Source organism: Nansenia antarctica (genome assembly GCF_963989245.1).
Source record: "Nansenia antarctica genome assembly, chromosome: 1".
NCBI lineage: Eukaryota > Metazoa > Chordata > Actinopteri > Argentiniformes > Microstomatidae > Nansenia > Nansenia antarctica.
Genome location: NC_137674.1, coordinates 110883659 through 110891158, shown reverse-complemented (window position 1 = coordinate 110891158; position 7500 = coordinate 110883659). Strand labels below are relative to the sequence as shown.

General features: G+C 43.1%; 1 protein-coding gene across 1 annotated transcript in view; it reads right to left on the bottom strand.

Annotated features, from left to right (window-relative positions):
- The window catches only part of rufy2 (RUN and FYVE domain containing 2), a 32800-nt gene that overhangs the window by 23452 nt on the left and 1848 nt on the right, over positions 1-7500 (bottom strand). The window lies entirely within an intron of this gene.

Here is a 7500-nt window from a genome sequence, read left to right as displayed (position 1 = left end):
AGAGAGAGAAAGAGAGAAAGAGAGAGAAAGAGAGAGAGACAGAGAAAGACAGAGACAGAGAAAGACAGAGACAGAGACAGAGAGAGAGAGAGAGACAGAGAGAGACAGAGAGAAAACAGCAGTTGAAAGAGCCTAAAGTACATCAACAACCACACTGTCATTAGTACACTGATGGCTAATCTGTTATATGACCTCTAATCTATGACCTCTAATCTGTTATAGACATGATGACCTCCTTCTAATCGGTTAAATAGACACGACCCTGAACACTATGGTGCTAGCTTCAACCATGATAACATGCTAGCTTTAACCATGATAACATGCTAGCTTTAACCATGATAACATGCTAGCTTCAACCATGATAACATGCTAGCTTCAACCATGATAACATGCTAGCTTCAACCATGATAACATGCTAGCTTTAGCCTGCTATGGGTTTTTCCTCTCAACAGTTTGTAACGGTCAATAATGAATATTATATTAAGATTGTCGCATAGATTTAGGATCTACTGACCGTGTAAGGCAAGGCAAGGCAAGGCAAGTTTATTTGTATAGCACATTTCATACAACAGGGGCAATTCAAAGTGCTTTACATGCATTATTTAAAAATACAGCAAGAGGCTGTTCTAACAGGCATAAGAAAATAACAATTACAATGAATAAAAGCAAATATAAGAAGTAAATAGATAAAACATTTAAAAAGACAATAGTTAATGGGAAAAAGACATTGATAGAAGTGTTTGTGTTTAATCATATCCCTCCACATCCTTCTACATCCCTCTACATCCCTCTACATCCCTCCACATCCCTCTACATCTCTCTACATCCCTCTACATCCCTCTACAACCCTCTACATCCCTCTACATCCCTCCACATCCCTCCACATCCCTCTACATACCTCTACATCCCTCTACATCCCTCTACATCCCTCTACATCCCTCTACATCCCTCCACATCCCTCCACATCCCTCTACAACCCTCCACATCCCTCTACATCCCTCCACATCCCTCCACATTCCTCTACATCCCTCTACACCCCTCTACACCCCTCTACATCCCTCCACATTCCTCTACAACCCTCTACATCCCTCTACATCCCTCCACATCACTCTACATCCCTCCTCCACATCCCTCTACATCCCTCTACACCACTCCATATCCCTCCATATCCCTCCACATCCCTCCACAAGAGGAGCATAAGAAAATAAAAATTACAATGAATAAAAGCAAATATAAGAAGTAAATAGATAAAACATTTAAAAAGACAATAGTTAATGGAAAAAAGACATTGATAGAAGTGTTTGTGTTTAATCATAACTGGTGCAAAACATGAAGGTTTTTAGCTTAGATTTAAATATTTTAAGGGTTTGGGCCTGTTTGATTTCTTCAGGGAGTTTGTTCCAGGAGCATGCAGCAGCGTGACTGAAAGCTGCTGCACCGTGTTTTGTTTTTACTCTTGGAATTATTAGCTGATTTGTCTCAGCTGACCTTAGGGACCTTGCGGGAATATAGGGTGGGAGGAGATCTGATATGTATTTTGGTCCAAGACCATTTTGTGATTTGTATGTAATTAGGAGGATTTTGAATTCAATTCTCTGAGAGACTGGTAGCCAGTGCAGGGATCTCAGGATTGGTGTAATGTGTTCAAATTTCTTTGTTTTTGTTAGGACCCTAGCAGCGGCGTTTTGGATGAGCTGCAATTTACGAACAGCTCCTTTAGATAGGCCTGTTAGTAGACCATTACAATAATCAAGTCTACTCGAAACAAATGCATGGCTTGGACATGAAACCTCTCATTCTTGTTATGTTTTTCAGGTGATAGTAGGCTGATTTAGTTATTGAGTTTATGTGGCTGTTGAAGTTTAGATCGGAGTCTAGAATTACACCAAGATTTCTGACCTGTTTTTTACTGTGAAGAGAGAGAGAATCAAGTTTTGCACTGACTTTCGATCTTTTGTCAGGTGCACCGAATACAATTATCTCTGTTTTGTCCTTGTTTAGTTGGAGGAAGTTTTGTGTCATCCAGGCGTTTATTTGCTCAATGCAATTACAGAGATTGTCAATGGGACTATAGTCGTTCGGTGAGAGGGCTATGTAGATTTGAGTGTCATCCGCATAGTTGTGGTAGGCAATTTTGTTCTTTTTTATGATGTGTCCCAATGGAAGCATGTAGAGATTGAATAGAAGGGGGCCAAGGATTGACCCTTGGGGAACCCCACATGTCATTTTAATTTGGTCAGATACAAAGTTGCCAATGGAGACATAGTAGCTTCTGTCCTGTAGGTAGGATCTAAACCAGTTTAGGGCAGTGCCCGAAAGTCCTACCCAGGTTTTTAGTCTATCTATTAGAATGTCATGGTCTACAGTGTCAAAGGCAGCACTAAGATCTAGTAGTACCAAAACTGAGATTTTTCCGGAGTCTGTGTTTACGCGAATGTCATTAAGGACCTTAATAAGGGCCGTTTCAGTGCTATGTAGGGGGCGAAAGCCTGATTGAAAGTCATCAAAGAGATCATTTAGGGTCAAATAATTGCTAAGTTGTTCGTGGGCAACCATTTCAATAATTTTTCCTGTACAGGGAAGGTTTGATATGGGTCTGTAGTTGTTTAGTACAAATGGGTCTAGGCCGTTCTTTTTTAGTAGAGGCTTAATAACTGCAGTTTTCAGGGCTTCAGGGAAGATTCCTGATGAAAGGGAGGTGTTAATTATTTGTATTAGTTCGCCTGCCATGCAGCTAAATATGTTTTTAAAAAAGCTTGTTGGCAGGACATCAAGGGCACAGGTGGATGGTTTAAGACGTGACATGATTTTATCTAGGGTCTTGTAATCAATGGTGTTAAATTGTGACATGGTTGTTATGTCCGCCCTATTTGGGGTTGTTAATGGGGACATGTTTTTCATGCCTGACACAGAAGACCTAATGCCTTGTCTAATGGTTTCTATTTTATTGTTAAAAAAGGATGCAAGCTCATTGCATTTACTAGTTGAGTGAAATTCCTGAGCAATGGGTGTTGGGGGATTTGTTAGTCTGTCAACAGTTCTGAAAAGGATGCGGGCATTATTTATGTTATTGTTTATGATCTTAGAGAAAAATGATTGCATTTACAGCATTTACATTATATATCTACTGTTATTACCCTGTTCCTTGTACAACATTTACATTATATATCAGCAACAGGATGGTGATGAAGACACAACTACAAGACATAGAAAAGTGGAGTAAATAATATAAATTATATATATATATATATGTAATTCAGCAAACAAAGTACATATCACCACCCCTACCCTGATCAACTCAGTCCCAATAGGAAACAGATCCGTCCATGTTGCGACTCAACAAAACGAAAGCGAAATTATAATATTCCAACAGGAATATAATACAACCCAACAGGACCCTTCACCAGCCTCAAACAAAGGAAACAAATAGCGGCTTGGCAACGAAAAGAACATTGGCAGTGTAAAAGTGAACCTTAACCTCGGGTAGGCCTTCTCTGAAGGGGCCCTTTCCCCCCCCAGAACACTACTATGGCGGGCTACACCACCTTTGACTGATACTGATTGTGATGTCACAAGTTGAAGTAGTTAACGTGTTACCATAGTTACCATAAACCTCCAGGCAGTTACTCATTCACAACCAACTGAACCGCGAGGAGGAGTTAATGACCTCCATGGCTTCTACTACTACTGGAGTCAACAAGCCTGTCTGCAGCCACACACCGTGCCCAGGGTAGTGGAGGTGGTTGGGGGGCCACACACCGTGCCCAAGGTAGTGGAGGTGGTTGGGGGGCCACACACCGTGCCCAGGGTAGTGGAGTCTGTCTGCAGCCACACACCGTGCCCAGGGTAGTGGAGTCTGTCTGCAGCCACACACCGTGCCCAGGGTAGTGGAGTCTGTCTGCAGCCACACACCGTGCCCAGGGTAGTGGAGGTGGTTCACACACCGTGCCCAGGGTAGTGGAGGTGGTTGGGCCGTGCCCAGGGTAGTGGAGGTGGTTGGGCCGTGCCCAGGGTAGTGGAGGTGGTTGGGCCGTGCCCAGGGTAGTGGAGGTGGTTGGGCCGTGCCCAGGGTAGTGGAGGTGGTTGCCTGTCTGCAGCCACACACCGTGCCCAGGGTAGTGGAGGTGGTTGGGCCGTGCCCAGGGTAGTGGAGGTGGTTGGGCCGTGCCCAGGGTAGTGGAGGTGGTTGGGCCGTGCCCAGGGTAGTGGAGGTGGTTGGGCCGTGCCCAGGGTAGTGGAGGTGGTTGGGCCGTGCCCAGGGTAGTGGAGGTGGTTGGGCCGTGCCCAGGGTAGTGGAGGTGGTTGGGGGAGCAGGTGATGTGGTAGCCTGGTGGTCTAATAATGGTGGAAGCTGGGGTTTGGTGTTAAACAAGCTCACAGTCTGGCTGGCTGGCTGACAGGCAGGCTTAAAAGGCCCAGAATCCTCCTCTCTGGTCTAGACTCGTGTTGTACCAGAAGCCTCTCTGACGTAGAGTATATTTCCCAGAATGCCCACTGGTCTAGACTGATCTGTTGTCAGTCAGCTATCAGCACTGATTGATTGTTCTAATAGATCTCTCTGTCTGAGGACAGTAAAGAAGCTATCTGTCTGTCTATCTATCTGTCTGTCTGTCTGAATAGATGGATAGTCATTCTGTCTGTCCATCCATCTATCTGTCTATAAGTGAATAATCTATCCATCAGGCATCATACGCAGGAATGTACGGAGGACAAAGGGCCACTGGCAATTGGCAGCCCGTCTGTCTGCCTGCATCATGATGATGTCAGTTCAAAGGAATTCTTCGTTAACTCCTAACCCTAACCTTATCACCAGCACTTATCTGACATAGGGCCGGTTTCAGAGACAAGGCTTAAGCCTAGTCCTGGACTAAATCACACTTTCAATGTAAAATCTCCATTGAAGATGTTTTTTAGTCTAGGATTAGGCTTAAGCCTTGTCTGTGAAACCGGCCCATAGTGTCCTTGAGGTCCCACGTGTGTGTGTCTGTGTGTGTGTGTGTGTGTGTCTGTGTGTGTGTGTGTGTGTGTGTGTGTGTGTGTGTGTGTGTGTGTGTGTGTGTGGTAGAACTGGGGCCCATTCCACTAAGGTCGATTATCTTCTAAGCCTCGATAAAGTTCTAAGCCTCGATAATGTTAGCTTGCGTTCGGTTCCATCAATGTGGCTCAAATAATTCGCTGCTTGGTTGAGCTCCTTCTGAATCAGATATAACTAGCCTGGTCGCGACCAGGCTAAAACACTGGCTAAAGTAAGACGCGCGTCAAAAAAGGCTCACAGGCGGAAACTATATCCCGAACGACAGTTCCTCTTTTAGGAAATATTAGTTCCCACTTCACACGAGATAGATAGATGGATAGGTTGACTGTGTGATAGATAGATAATTTGATATTTTGAAAGTGTGATCGATCGATAGATAGTTTGATTGTGTGATAGATAACTTGATATTTTGAAAGTGTGATAGATAGATCGATAGATCAATAAATAAAAGAGTGTAAAAAAAAAAAAGTAATTGTCTCACCTTGCATTACTGTCATCACAGCGGTCTGGCTGGCGCAGTGGTTAAGGCAGCCGGCTAGAGTCCCAAAGGTTGCGTGTTCGAGACTTGATTTAAGCAATTTTTTAATATATTTTTTTACATTTAACCGAAGCCTTCATGCAAATTGATTTACAACATATATATATATCTGTCTAAGTGAATCATATATTCATCAGTAATCGTAAGAAAAAATAATCTATGCCAAATCCAGGGTCTAGTTTAAGAACATAATTTACTCAGAAAGGCTTCAAACACCATTGTAATCGTGTCAGTTCTTGTAAATTAGACTGCACCATAATTTTATAGCCTATATACTTACTATTACTATATTTTAGATGAGATTTTAGATTAGATTCAGACAACGAAATGCAATAAAAAAGTGTGTCCAAAGAGGGATTCGAACCACCGTCTTAAAAAGACGAATAAATACCATGTCAGCGGTAAATACCACTAGGCCATCGTGACGATAAGACGACTTTAGCCTGCTGCTGATATCACCACAGTAGTAAATATTCATTTATTAAAATATGAACATATAACAATAACTAGGGCTAGTATGACCTACGCATTTAATCGGTCAGCAATTTCTTGCCAAACCATTTGACATCTTATTTTTCCGTCTTCATAAAAATCAATAATTCGGAATGCTGCGCAAATGTAGGACCCCTGTAGAGTGGAGTATCTTCATTTCGACAGATCGACTCTTCGGGGCTCTCTATGTCGGCGTGCACGCGCCCATATCGAAGATTTGTAAGCCTGTCTTCTGTGAACACTCATCACACAAGGCTGATCCTCGTTCGAGGAATCACCTGAGGCTTGAATTCCAATCCCGAGTTGCCTGATCGCCGCATTTATTTCAATCGCCGATATACTAAGCCACCTTTAGTGGAATGGCCCCCTGCTCCTTTGGCAGGTCAAGATACTCTTTTTTGTGTCCTTTTAAAATGTTGATGTAAATAATAGTTATGTATATTAATAAGACACAAAAACAACAAGTAACATGGAACACAGAGTCAGCGAACGGGGAGGGGGGGGGTGTGGTAGGGGGGGGGAGGTGGTTAGGGGTAGGGGAGGCTGTATGCATATCAGGGGGGTGGCAGGGTTGGGCGAGATGGGTAGGGGAGGTTGTATGCGTGTCCGGGGGGGGCGGGGGTGGCCGGGATGGGGGAGATGGCTAGGGGTAGGGGAGGCTGTAGGCATGGGAGAATAGTAGGGCTGGGTATCGTCACTGATTTCCCAAAACGATTCGATTCCGATTCACAGCTCCCGATTCGATTCGATTCACGATTCGATTCGATTCCGATTCGATCTAGTTACAATATACATTTTTTGCTTGAATATGAAAGAGATTCTCCGAACTAATGCTATAAATGGTTCAAGGAACCCTATAACATGTAGCATTGTTAAACATATCAATGAATTGACTCCAAAGCAGTTACATGAATGTACTTTTTATTTACATATGACTTTGCTTTTGTCCAGCTCATCTCTATCGTCACATTTTTAAAATCCAAAATGCACCCAGACATCTGACTTTAAGCCTGGTGGTGACTTGAGTGTCCCTGCCATCGCCATGTTTTTAGATTTTAGTGTTGAGACCTCACGTTGCGTGAGATATGATAAATTCTTGTAGCGCGAGATCTGGCCACGAGATCTCGTTGCGGGTTGAAGCTGCAAGCAAAAAAAAATAAAACAAAAATAAAAATAATAATAATAATAATTTATGAATCGATAATCGCTCATTTAATGAAGATCGATTCAGAATCGGGAAATCGATTTTTTGAACCCAGCCCTAGAGAATAGGTAGGTTTTGAGGTGGGATTTAAAAGTGAGGAGTGAGGGTGTTTAGCTAGTTTAACTAGTTTAGCTAGTTTAGCTTCAGCTTCTGCTGAAGGCCCTGTTGGACTCACGTCCACCTAAAACCAGACCCAAACTAAACTGCTTCTAACATCAGAAACATGATGAT